This window comes from Bacillus rossius, chromosome 10 (genome assembly GCF_032445375.1).
Source record: "Bacillus rossius redtenbacheri isolate Brsri chromosome 10, Brsri_v3, whole genome shotgun sequence".
NCBI lineage: Eukaryota > Metazoa > Arthropoda > Insecta > Phasmatodea > Bacillidae > Bacillus > Bacillus rossius.
The window spans coordinates 36327666-36342246 of record NC_086337.1 but is presented as its reverse complement, the minus strand read 5'-3'; positions in this window follow the sequence as shown (position 1 = coordinate 36342246).

Genomic DNA, 14581 nt, shown 5'->3' with positions numbered 1-14581 from the left:
TCCTCTATGGTATCCGTGACAACCAGCAGGAACATCGCCTGTGGGTTCCAGAAGGGCAGGGCTGTCCAGTTGTACTCCGGCAGACACTGGCCGGGGTTGAAATGTGTGAATATGATGTACTGCACAGCGCTTTCCGTTGTTTCGAGCCTGAAGAACGCTTTGAATATTTCTGCATCCAATGCACTCGATATCCAGAGCAAAGTAGAGTTGGCACTGCCATGCAAGTAGGAGAGGATTTCATCCATCGCCACGTCTTGCATCGTACTGTCTCTATAAAGTGCGATGGCAAATAAGCCCTTGCTGAAGTACTCGTTGTATATAGCTGCTGTTGCCATTTTCTTTCCCTGCTCTGTAGCTGTCGGTAACTCGAACCCCACACATCCGTTTAGAATCAAGCACACGTAAGCTATTGCTGTATTAAATGGCCAAAACACTTCCATCTTCGTAACCTGAAACATAATGAATGATTTTTAACTGACCTGTGCAGCAGTAAATATGTGTTTATATAGTAATGCCTCTCTTATTAGGCAATAATCTGTTATCGTGCCTTTTTACAACGCAAAGAAAACTATCGGAAAACATGAATTTCACTCACTACACACGTCTCTAGTTTTACTCTGAAGGGATGGTTACGTAATTCCTACTAGTTTGTAAAAAAAAATGATGCGGAAATTTTACATGCAGCGGCAGAAACGAATTTTGTAACACCAGCATGAATAGCATTGACAAATTTTGACCTGCAGAATACAGTTTCCTTTTCTCTCGCTTAAACATGTTGCCAGGTAAATAATTATTATTTCTTACCTTCCCAAGTGTAAGATTTAAATATGCTGAATGAGATGTTCTCGCAAAGTTGATTACTACCCTCTTAAAAATATGAACTCTTATCAAGTGATACCTTCATGGAGTTGATACACACTTTACCTTAATTGACATGAATGAGTAACTATATTCTTATTGATTGTTTTGTTTATGTTGTTGGCATGGTGATATTCAGGTTTCGTGTTGGCCGCAATATCATATTTTTATAAGGGCACATATCGATGAAATTTTATCTTTGGCTAGATGCACATTTGTTTTTCATTGGTTGGTAGAGGGCACGCCTGTTCATTTATTCACGGAAACGAAAACCGATATTTACAGTGATATGCCTTAGCTTCGCCAGAACCCCGACGACTTGGCCAACAAACACAATTATATTTAAAATTCCATGACAAAATTGGGCGTATGTCCGTTCTCGTTTACTAATTTACATGCGGTTTTTGAAGCATGGAAAGTGTCAGCAGACAATGAGACTCGCCTAGTGTAACCTTCAGGAGTAGTATATGAATGTATGTCCAAGCCCAGGCTTCAGGCTGTGGATTCAGATGGGGTCAATGACCAATATCTCTGACGTCATGGTGGCCATTTTGTATGAATTTGACCTTGACCTCAGGTGTTATCTGGAATTCGCCATCCAGAAGTTGCACATTTCGTTACGCATACCATCTTGGATGTGTATGACGTCCATGTTGCACTTTTCGTTATGGTCACCATCTTGGATTATAGAATGTTGCAATTTTTTTTTTGTTATGGTTGTGATATTAAATTCTAATAACTTGTCCGCCATCTTGGATATGATTTCACAATAACTTTTTTGATTTTTCTGGAGACCTCCAACTTGGATAATGTCACGACCACCGTATTTTTTTTTACTGTTCTAATGGAAGCTGCCATCTTGGAATCTGACATAATTGTTTCCTATGTTTACTCCTAGAGAGAACCAGCATCGTTCTATCTAATAACATAAGGTTGATGTTCCATTACCTACCAAAGCTATTATGGTCCTTATCGACATATTAAATTGATTTGTCTATGCAAAATACTTTGGAAGAACTGTGATTCGAACCAACGCAGCTCTGACCTCTAGGTTGGATAACATACACCTTTAACCGCTCGGCCTAAGAGACATTTACACGACTGAGTATTAAATAAAATATATAAATAGTAACGCACATATTAAAACTTGTAATTATTTTAATTTGAAATAATAATAGGATAAACTGTTCGAAAAAGAACCGCCAGATGATTTTTAGCACTCGCTACCAGGAGCGCTAGTGTCACGTAGTACACATGGCGTGTGCTAGAGAGTGCTGCCGCAATCTTGTTTTCGTCTGCTGGAGGACACTATCTTCGTTTCGTCGGCTAAAGTGCACTGCAGTTATGTTAGTTTAAGTTTTACCCGCTAGAGCGTAGTAATCATATATTGTTACTGTGGTGCCTGCCATTTTGAATTTTGGATGCCATCTTGGAAATTCGTAATTATTAACTAGAAATTCGGGAGAATTTTCAAAATGCATAGAAAATAATCAATCAATGTGCCGATTGATTCGATCTATTCTTGATTTTAGTTCGATCCCAGGGCGATGCAAAATAAATTAATATTATGTAAAAAGTAATAATTCAAATAAATATGGTGTAAAGTTCTAAAATAAGCTTAAATTCCTCTACTACCAGCCTCTATTAAGCTGGTGATGACATATTATCCGCCATTGTGAAAATTGGTAATAATTTATCTAGAAATTCGGGAAATGTTCAAAATTCATCGGAAAAAATCACTCTTTAGTATAAAGATTGATTCGATCGATATCTGTCCTTGATTAGATACTTGATCAATGCAAAAAAAATATTTTAGACAAAAACACTTATTTAACAAATCATGTTCCAGAACAGAAAAGCAGCTTAAGTTCCTCATATACAAGCCTATTACAAGCCGATAAGGCCGCCATCTTGGAAATTCATAATTATTTAGCTATAAATTAGGGGAAAATTCCAAAATTCATCAAAATAGTCATCAACATATTAATTTATTAAAATAATTATTGGCGCGATGGATTTTCGTCCTTGGTTTGATTCTCGGCCAGTGTTAAGGGTAACTGAAGCTTTGAGTAAATTATATTTGTTTCCCATTACTTTTCGTGGAGTTTATTAATCATTCACTCTAAGAAAAACAACTTTAGACAAAATACCGGCCCGACGAATCAAATACGTTGTCGCTATGCCTAACATGGAAGTCTAATCTTTCTATAAATAGAATACCTTCCAAACAGTTCATGTACAATGCTATGTCAGATGTGTATGCTAGACATTTCCAAACCTCAAGACCTTCTTCGACGATAGTTATTATAACATATTTCAATAAGACAAAACAAAGTCTTCGAACTTCCATACCTAAAGTATCGATAAAATAAACTACAAGCATTTAGACCAACAGAACATGCTTTACGCTAACAAAAGGACCTATAATCCCTGAATTTTTTTATCAAGGTTAAGAGGTTTTTGAACTATTAAATATTTGGAGCTACTTCAGATTTGACTACGCACATTTAACAAAACGACACACATGCAACAACAGAAAAGAACACACAGTAAACTAACTGGACGCGCACTGAACACACAGTATACGCAATTATTGACATGTAATATATTTGTATATAACTGTATATAATATTAAGATATTTATATATAAATATTAAAATTTATGTATTATTTTATTTACAATATTAATAAATTATATATAAGATCAAAATATAAACATTTTATATAACTAATATAAACAAACCAGTATTTTATAGTAATTAATAATGTTATTTAATTTCAAAATTTGTATATATTTATTTGTGAAGTATTGTCACAACATGTGTTTTGGGAAACCTTCTTCTTTTTCTTTTCATTATACTTCATAGTAACTTTTAATAACGATATCTTTGGATTTAAAACATATTTATTTGCCTACTTCCTCTATTCTTGCTTTTGAATTACAAGTTAGATGGAGAATTTTTATTAGGAAGGATGAATTCGAACGGTGAGCATGAAAGAAGAAATTGATAAGCAGAAAAATTGACTGAAACTTCTAGAAATGTATGCATCTAAAATTTATATAAAACTTAAAGTTCATCGCTGCTAATATTCGACCAGAACTACATAATCGTCGTCGAAGGTATTAAAGAACTACATAGTCGTCATCGAAGATAGACCAGAATTACATAGTCATCATCGAAGATAGTCAAGAACTACATATGCGTCATCGAGGATAGTAAATCACCGCATCAGTATCAAGAATGTGAACAACTGCCCTTCGTCGTCATCGAGAAGTCGCTGTTCCTTTGGAGACCCATCATCAGGACGATCGAGAGCCGCTGTTCCTGTGGACCCATCATCAGGACGATCGAGAGCCGCTGTTCCTGTGGACCCATCATCAGGACGATCGAGAGCCGCTGTTCCTGTGGAACCATCATCAGGACGATCGAGAAGTCGCTGTTCCTTTGGAGACCCATCATCAGGACGATCGAGAAGTCGCTGTTCCTTTGGAGACCCATCATCAGGACGATCGAGAGCCGCTGTTCCTGTGGACCCATCATCAGGACGATCGAGAGCCGCTGTTCCTGTGGAACCATCATCAGGACGATCGAGAAGTCGCTGTTCCTTTGGAGACCCATCATCAGGACGATCGAGAAGTCGCTGTTCCTTTGGAGACCCATCATCAGGACGATCGAGAGCCGCTGTTCCTGTGGACCCATCATCAGGACGATCGAGAGCCGCTGTTCCTGTGGAACCATCATCAGGACGATCGAGAAGTCGCTGTTCCTTTGGAGACCCATCATCAGGACGATCGAGAAGTCGCTGTTCCTTTGGAGACCCATCATCAGGACGATCGAGAGCAGCTGTTCCTGTGGACCCATCATCAGGACGATCGAGAGCCGCTGTTCCTGTGGAACCATCATCAGGACGATCGAGAAGTCGCTGTTCCTTTGGAGACCCATCATCAGGACGATCGAGAAGTCGCTGTTCCTTTGGAGACCCATCATCAGGACGATCGAGAGCGCTGTTCCTGTGGAGATAAGTAGGTAAATATAGTTCATATGGTGGCAGGGGCGGGGGGAGGGGGAGCCAGGGAGCCTCAAAAAAGTCAAATCGATGGTTGTTCCAATCGAGTGGAAGAGAGATAGAAGCGGCTCAAGCGTACAATGAGCGTAACGGGGCAAAGCGTAACGGGACAATGTGCGTAACGGGTCACTTTTTCGTGCGTGCAGCCGGCGTTCATCGATTTATTAGACGTCACGTCAAAAAATGCGATCTGTCCAATCCTTTTAAGTCCTCGAATACATCAGCGTTAATTCCACACAGCGGCGTTCATCCACAAGAACGCCTGTCAACATGGATATTTTTCGCGTACGTGGGGAAAAGAGCCACCGAGCATCCAACACTCTCCTGAACGTAAAATTTTCTTCCTTCTTCGAGGTTTATTTTCTTTCTTTCTTTCTTTCTTTCAAGAACACTATATTCCGCGGTGAGCCCTTTGGGGGATCGTAAATTTTTCGTCCTCGTAAACTACATTTCACCGCTTCTCTTTCCACCAAATCTTTTTTTTTCCCCCAAAATTCTGAGGTGGTTTTGGCCGGACGCCACTCATGACCAACTGTCTGGTCGCGGTGGTATGTGACCGGAATGAGCGAAGGAGTTTCCCGTGGACGCCCCGAAGAATAGGTGGGTGGAGGAGGAGGAGGAGGAGAGGGATGCGGTAAAACGTCTGGTGATACGAGAGAAAAAAAATCCCTGCCCAAAAAAAAAAGTGAGCGTGTCTTTCGAGTACCCGCCAGAGATGTGTAACATCTAACCCGCTGGTAACGAGAAAATTCACGTGTTCTCATGTTGCAAATCTATGTATGTGAAACAAATCGATGTGTGTGTGTGTGTACGTATATTCCCTATGGACTAGCAAAACGGCTGGTCAGATTTTAATGTTTTCAGGCAATCTTAAGATTGGCCAAGCTGGTGATACTGTGAAGTTTGTTAGCGATCGGATAAACAGATTTTTTTTTGTGGCAATTTTTGTGTCATATTTTCATTACAAATTAATACAAAATTAGATATTTTTTTTTTTAGAATTTTGAACATTCATTTACGTAATGGACATACCTAGCTGATAAAATCAATCCCATCGAATTGGTCGTTCAGATTCTATTATTGTTTTTATATCCTCGTCGCTCATACACGATGACACCTCTCCCATCCACTTGAAGACAGTAACACTCAGATACACAGAATAGGGATATTAAGAAACAAATCTTTAATGACCTGCAGTATAGAGTCATCCCAGCATTTGTCTTGAGATTTTCGAGAAATCATGAAAAAAAAAAAAAAAAAACTAACGTGAAGGCAGTATAATATTTTGGGTGATGCAAACCTGTATTAATTTCAACTGTGTGATAAGTCGCGTTCTACAGCTACTTCTTTAGGCTCACATATAGTGCGTTAGAGTCAATTGTAATGTGTTTGAATACAAGTTTACGAATAACTTTTTTCCTTATAATTTTTCAAATCTCATCAGCCCTCTCCCCTAACCACGAAAAAAAAAAAAATTCCTGTATCCGACACTGTTGGTTTTCATCGTGGCAAAAAAAAAAAAGAGGGGGTACTACATGTTTTTAATATAGCGGTTCGGCACTCGGGTCTGGTACCACCACGCTACGTTTATTGAAAATTGGGAGCGAAAAAGAGATTAACGATATTCGGGAGTGTGCGGGTTCGAATCCCCGTGTACGCAGTTTTCCATCCGCGCGCGGCGGGCCGTGCGTCGTAAATCACGAACACGGGAAGCGGTCCAGCGAGGGAAGTTGTGTGTGGAAGAGGTAGGGGTGTAGGGGGTAGATGGCCCCTCTTGGGAGGAAGGGGTGGAGGGACATTAGCCAACCAGATGCCCTCTGGCGCCAAGAGCGGATCTCTTCCGCTCGGGCGCATTTATGGGTACGTGGTGGTCGAAGAATTGATGAGGGGGACACGGGTCAGGGAGACGGTGGATGGGGGATGGATGGGGGATGGACGATGGTGGATGGGGGGACGGGGTGACATGGGGAAGGGGTGACGTGGAGAAGGATAGCAGGGGGTGGGGTGAGGGGGGGGGAGGGGTTTATTTTTTTTCCTAACCTAAGTTAAAACTAAGTGTGTAAGGAAGGGGTCTAGGTAGGGAAGACTCTAAGGGCCGAATTCAGAGAGTTCTTTCAACGGTTATTCACACACCGAAAGGCTTTTCCATTGAAGCTGCTCGGCACAGACGTTTTTCAGTGGTTGGTTGACTGCTGGATAAGGAGAGCCAACCACTTGAAAGTGAATGTGGTCTGAAGCTCATTCGAATGCCTGTTCAATTGAAAATTGGCGGAGCAGTTGATGGTTTTAATATATAATTCCCACATAAAAACGTGTTCATGTATGTTTGTAATTGTTTAAAACATTTTTGTCATATGGCAGATATGTAAAATATGTTTTGGAATTAAATATGCGTTTTTAAATAAATCGTTTCGCCCGCAAAGTGTGCATCAGGCACGTGTTTTGTAGCGATGGCAGAAGATTTGGATGAATTTCCAAATCACATTGACGAGGTTTTTGAATTTTTTTGATCTTAAAAATGAAAATCCAGTTCCGCGAAGGTAAATAAGAAATTTAGCAGACCCGTTTGATTTTTATCGGGATCAAGAGTTCGAAACACAATTTTTTTTTTCTCTGTAAGAAACTGCATTATTTTTTTTCTTTGTTTTCGATTACGGTTTTGTGCTTTCTCACGAGATCAAAAATAATCGCTTTTTCATCTGGAGAAAACACTATAATTTTAGGCAACGTATCCATCTTAAGAAAATTTCTCAACCTCGTGTAGGGTTACCAGACGTCCGGCAAAAGGAGGACATGTCCTCCTTTTTATGTATTTTTTTGCGTCCGGCCGGATTTTCCTTAATGCTCCAAAATGTCCGGCTTTTTTATAAAGTGAGATAATTCCTGCAGTTACACTTTGAGTAAAGCGCGCGCTGTCTGCAGAGTCATCCCACTAGTAAGTAGTTCTATGACAGCTTGACAGGTAGTAGCACATGCAGAAGCACGTGTTTTTAATATGCTGTATTTGCATAGTTTGTTTGATTCTTATACTGAAACTGTACTAAATGCCAAAACATTGTAAAATATCGTACTCCATTGTAATTAATTCATGGCTTTTTAAAAAAAATATATTGTCCTCCTTTTTAGTGAAATGTCCTCCTTTTGCGAGATGAATGTCCTCCTTTTTTATTATCAGTGTCTGGTAACTCTAACCTCGTGTCCAATCCAAACAAAATATTATTTTCAGCGGGAGAGCAAACAAAAGACAATCGAAATGAAATAGGGCGCTTTTCCACACACACTCCAAGTACTTGATCTAAGAAACTTTTTGTGCCATGTTGCCAGATCTTCACTGAAAGTGGATGGGAACAAGCTTTCAGCTGGCAGTCATTTGAAAGGCGTTTGTGAAGTATGAGAGGTGGAGAGTCTGCCAGATGAATGAGAGTTGGATGCGCTTTCGAAGGTCAACTCTGAATTCGGGCCTAAGTGCGTCTCAGGGCAAGCCCTATACGCTCTAAACATGCGGGTTTTTAACCATGCAGAGAAGGTCACGTGCACCATGTGCTAGGAGGGGATTGGCCAGCCATGGCAGACGTTTTCACCATGACTAACTCCCCTCACTCTTAATTCTAGACTAAAACTAGATAAGTTGGGCCCACGTAAAACCTCCATAGACAGAGGGAAAACCCTGGGCACATACATGCGGAATGCAAAGGTCATGCATTATTACAAGCAGGTGGATTACAGGAATAGAAGGATGGTCCTGGAAGAAGAGTGGGGCGTGGTAGAAGTTCTACTATGCAAGGGGTGGGGCACTTGGATTTTTAGTCCGCATTGGTTTGGTCAGGTCTGGTCTTTTGGGGGCGGCTTATGCCGTTTCCCGTCGTGTTGCCAGTTGTGACGGGATGACATGGGGACGGGGTGACGTGGAGAAGGGTTGAAGGGGGAGGGGTGACGGTGGGTGGGGTCGACGGGAGGGGGAGGGGGTGTAACTGGTTTGTCCAGGGGGGACGGAGCAACCGAGCGGAAGCGAACGCCATTGGCATGCGTTCCCGATGCCACGCACGTGAAATCCCGCACGTAGAGGTCAATTAAGTTCCAGTGCAGATTGGACACTGAATGCCCTTTTCACATTCTCCTCGTGATCGCTCTACAAGATCTCAAGACTGACAAACATGAAAGCGGTTTTGCCATGTTATATAATATTGTTACGAACGAACGTTAGCAAGGCCACGTCACGCGCAGGTGCAGAGCTAGCTGGGCTGCATCACATGCCGCCGTAACATGAGATGTACCGTGCGCACCTGGGTCACCGCTTTATCTCCCTCAAGCCCTCCGCTTCCCCCGCGCACCACTGTTAGTTTGACATCCGAAACCTGCCAGCTGCGGAGTTTCGCGAGCCACCGACACGTGTTTTCGAGAGATTTCTGCCGTCGGGACGGCTTGGAATGACGCGACTGGCCGCGGCCGCTCTCGTGAGTTCTGGAATTGCGCCGGGGCCTACATATATGCCCGAGGACATGATGTAAAGAAGGGGAGGTGAAACCGTGCGCAGGTTTTCCCCCTCCACGCGGTCCCTTGCTACGTCACCTTGGTTGTAGCCAGCGCTCTTCTTCCAGGCGCTTCCCATCCATCTCATCTGCGTCTCGTGCGAACCTTTGTTATTGTTGGTGCTTACACAATCCTGAGTGCTTTTATGTAGCTGTGCAGTGTTGGGATTTCACACTCATTTCAAAAAGACTCGAGATTCTGGCATAAAATATTTTTATTTTCCAAAAAATGAAGATCTTTGCAATAAGTGGGTGAACGTATGCAAAAGGAAGGACACATTCTATGTTAGCAGAGGTAAGTTTAAACAAACGTGATTTCAAGTAGAAATGTCGCTTTTTTTATAATACGAGTTTTTATTTTTTATTTTTTTATATGATTAACTGTAGGTTAATACTAGGTCAACGAATATATTTCGTGCAAAATACTGAGTTATTTATTATCTATAATAATAAAGTCTTTCGCGGTAAAAAGGTTATTTACTGAATTAATTTATTAAAAATGAAATCTCAACGTATATATCCTACCCATTAATAAAAACTCAAATCAATTGCTTTAAAATGTTTGGTGTTCGGGCATCAGCGAGAACTACAGAATTTATTTCAATTTAACTGTTTTTTCTTGTTTGTTATAGAACTAACCTAAACACTAGGTTGTGTAGTATTAATAAAGGGGGGGAAATATTTCATCAATGCATGTAAACAAATCGAATGAAAGTAGGAATGTGAACTCCCTATACATCAAAAAGAAACATGCGCATTTTTTCTATTGTTCAAAATGTTCTCTTTAATGTAGTGGAGAGGACATATGATATCATTACGTTTAAATATATTTAAGTATACACGCAAAACCGTGAGATAAGAATTATAAAATATACAAAAAGTAAACAGGCTTACATACAACCACTTTTGAAATTCGAGGTCTAATATGTTTGTTTTAAATGAATTCGTTTAGGCTTTAGAAGAAGTTAATTTTTATTTTATTACGATATGTATTTAACTTAATAATGTTAATGCAAAATACCGCTCAAAATGCGGTGCGTGAAAGTGAATTACTTTTCTTGTTACATGTGATGATACTGATTTTAATAATATGTTAGTTACCTAAAGGTATTTTAAGATTTCAGCACTACAATCTCTTTGTGTTGTGTTATGTTGTTGGTTTACACACAATAATGAAAATTAACGTAAATTAATTCATTGCTATCTAATTTTGTCTTTTCCAATTTTTCCATTCAAGCGTTTAGATAATGGTACAATTTTGTTTCGTCTCTCCATGTAAGAGTTTGTGTTTACGCCTTAAATAGCATTTAACGCGTTAAAAAAACTGCCGCTTGAAATACTTAAAAATAAGGTTTACAGGGACCATAGCTCAGTACATTCTCAGCGCACGTGCGTGTGTGCTCCATATGTGAATCCAGAGAGATAAGGGGGGGGGGGGGGGCACAGGGGCACGTGCCCTCCCACCCATCTAAGGGTACAATATACATTGATTAATAACGACTTTTGCAGTAATAAACAGGTAGGTATCATACTAGGCCCAGACTCACGGTTCCGTCCCCCCCCCCCCCCCCCCCCAGTAATTCCTGGATCCGCCCCTACTGTGTCTACAATCCTAACACTAACACAACTCGGCTATAACTAAAAACAGTGTAGCACATAAGTTTGCATGTTTGTAGGTATTAATTTTTCTATATTCTATAACTATAAAGCGCATGAGGTATATAAAAAACAGTTATGTATTGAAAATTGTACATGTGGACATTTGCAGCGCGGCTTTGGAATAGTAATTATGGAGGTAAGCGGCTTTTCCGTAAAACTAGATATAAGTGGGAAAAATGGTATTTCCGATTTTAATATTTCGATGATTACAATGATTTTATTATATTTCAATATTTTTAATGTTTTTATCACACCATTTACCTTGAATTTATTTCCTTCAAATCATTTTAGTAATTACAGAATCCAGGAGGAATTTTTAAACGCCAATTTTAAGGGGAATTCCATGGAAAGGCCGTGACTCTCTTCAATTTTCTTATCAAATTATGCGAGTGCCTGCAAATGCACAATGTACAGGAGGTAAAAAAAATACTTATTTTGTTATAACATGGAATTTTCAGTAATCAAAATTATAGCAAGCAACATTTTTGAGTTTTCAGAAGTTAACGTTATAACAATGGAGACAGAAACACCTACAGCCAAGATACACAAGTTAAAATTACATTAAAATACCTATGAGGGACGGGAGTTCTTCAAGCCATTATGAATCGATTTTGGCTTTAATAAAATGTAGTGTAGAAGGCATACGTGTTTTATGAAATATTTACTGGCGAGTTATTTTGTAATTGAATTATTTTTAGTAATCAACCAACAATTATGTGCCATGTTTTAACGCACAATGTGCTTGAGGGATTTGAAAACTATTAGGTTTTTCCTCTCCAAGATAATAAACGAATCCAACCTTTTCGTTTTTTTTTCCTGTGAAAAAATTTTTGTAATGCCTGCAAGCTGTTTTTTTGCTGAATATTGTAGAGCTATTTGGTTTAATTAAATGTTTTTAAATATATTTTTTAAATATACTTTCTATCATTATTTACCCTTTTGTTTATTGTTTGTAACTAAATAAAATAAAATTTAGTAAATAAATCAAAAGCGCTTATGTTTATGTAAATTACAAATAAGAATTTATAGAAACTTTGCTTTGTGTCAGATGCTTTTTTTTTTGTAATACGTTTGTATTATTATTTGTCGCCTGCATCCTGAGTGTTTATTATATCTATTTTATTAATATTCATAATTAATATTTTCGAAGTATATTCATTCCAATTCCCATTACCATTCTGTGTTTACAAGACCCAATCAACATTTTGAAGTGATGAAACAGCAGAAAAATATTGCTTCGTTGATTTTATTATTAATATAAACCCCGCGTTTGGATGCTAATACATTTATTTAAACTGTATGTTCTAAATGCATGCTATACAATGTACATAGCAAAGTATTTCTACGCTTCGTAGTCACTCCTACTATTCAAACGATTGTAAATGAACTGTCTGTGCGTGGTATTCCCGTGTAGACCGGGCGGTGCGACCAAGGTGACGTAGTCCGCAGTGGAGGACGCGTTTGGGCGGCCGGACGGTTTCACCTCCTCTTCTTTACATCATGCCCGAGGACGTCAGGGAAGGGAGTCAGTGGAGTTCAGAGAGAGAGAGTTCAGGCGGCAGCCTTCCCGCGGCGGAGTTTCTGGGGCTATAGTACCGCGGGTGCGGCAGAGTGGCGAAGTCCTTGGACGAAGGTTCCAGGGCAGGGAGTGAGTGAGTGAGTGGAGTCGGGAGTTTTCCCGCGGCGAAGTTTCTGGGCGATAGTGCCGCGGGTGCGGCGGAGTCCCGAGCGAAGTTCCGAGCGAGGCGTCGAGTGGGAACTCGGCGAAGGGGAAGTGCGACGGCGGCGGCGGAGTGCGGAGTGCGGCGACGGAGTCCCGCGGCGGAGATCCACGAGGGGTGCTGCGGCGAGAGTTGCGCCAGAGTTGCGCCAGAGGTGCGGCCCAGCGAGGTGTGTGGATTGTGAGAAACGAGTGACTGGAGGAAGCAACATTTTAAGTGCATTCCATTTTGGAGGATTATTTTAAGTGACATAAGTAGTGGCTATCAATAAAATGAAACTGTGTGTGATAAAAATTTTTAATTGTGCTATCCTTTACGAACCCGCAGTAAATCGTAACTATATATATATAGTTTGTTTGTTTGTTTGTTTGTCCCGTATGCATTTCTAAACCATTCATCCGACTGAGTTGAAACTTTGCACACTTGACCTTCGAAACTGTATTAATGCTGTTACTAAAAAACTACCTCCACCCTCCGTTACCATCCTTTGAAATAGAGCTTCAATACTGCTTGATGAAATCTTGTTCACTTTGCATTCAAAATAAGGTTAAAATTACTGTCTACAGTTGATTTTTTAAAAAAAGAGCAGTGTCATTAAATTAAATAAAAAACTAGCTCCTTTTATCACCCCCTAAAATAGAAGTTTTTATACGTGTTTTTTTATGAAATTGAGTACACTTGGCGTTTAAAGTAAGGGGAAAATTTCTGTCTTAAACTGATTTATAAAAAGAAGGGGGATGTTGAAATACCCCCCGCATCCTCCTTTCCCACTCTTTCAGGTAGAAATTTGGTACTTGATGAAAACATGCAACATTTGACCTTCAAAATAGGAATAAAACTACTGTTCAACATATCAATGTAGGAAAAATTGTACATTATATTTTTTTTTCATCCCTTAAGCACAATGTTGGTACATATAAATAAAATTAAGCACAAATAATTTTTAGAAAAAAAAACGGAAATTTACTGCTTTATCTGATTTCAAAATAGCCACGCTCATCTTCCAGTCCACATGGCGGTTTCAGAAACCACCCCGTTCCCCTTCCCATGTCTTAAAAATGATTTTGGTATTTATTTATGAAATTCAGCCCACTTGCCTTAAAATTAAAAGAATGAAACCTGTATATGTCTGATTTAAAAAAAAATATCTTATCCTCCTGTTTACACAAAATTTCTAAAAATTGCCCCTGATTCCCGTTAACTACCCCTAAAGCACTATTATGGTGCTTCTTGATTTTTCCTTAACTCAACGTCAAAGTTACTTGGCTCTAAAGTCATAGTAAAAATTGCTTCTTAACCGTAATAAATTGATTAAAAACTACTGTTTTACGACATTTGATACAAAACTAACGAATTTGGTATAAAGCAAAATAAAATAAATTTTTCTCCTAACAACTTTCTGTAATAATTACGATTTTTAAAACAAATCACAGTAATTTTTGCGAGAGGGTAAATTTGTTATAGTCGCAGGTGTGTATAAATATACAAAAAGTTTTTTAATTGCATTATTTTAATTTCTTTTACAATAGTCAAGATTTTCTAGAATCATATCTTTTATCTTGTTTGATAAAGAGTTACTAAAATTGGGAATTATTGATTAGTTATTTTTTAACGCCGTCCCCCAAAGGTATAGAGCACTATTTCACAAAATTATAACTTTTCAGGAGAGGAAGCTTTCGATTTGTTTCAGCTTTATTTAATTTCATGTTTCTTCGCTAGTATAAGGAATTGCTGTATGGACCTTTA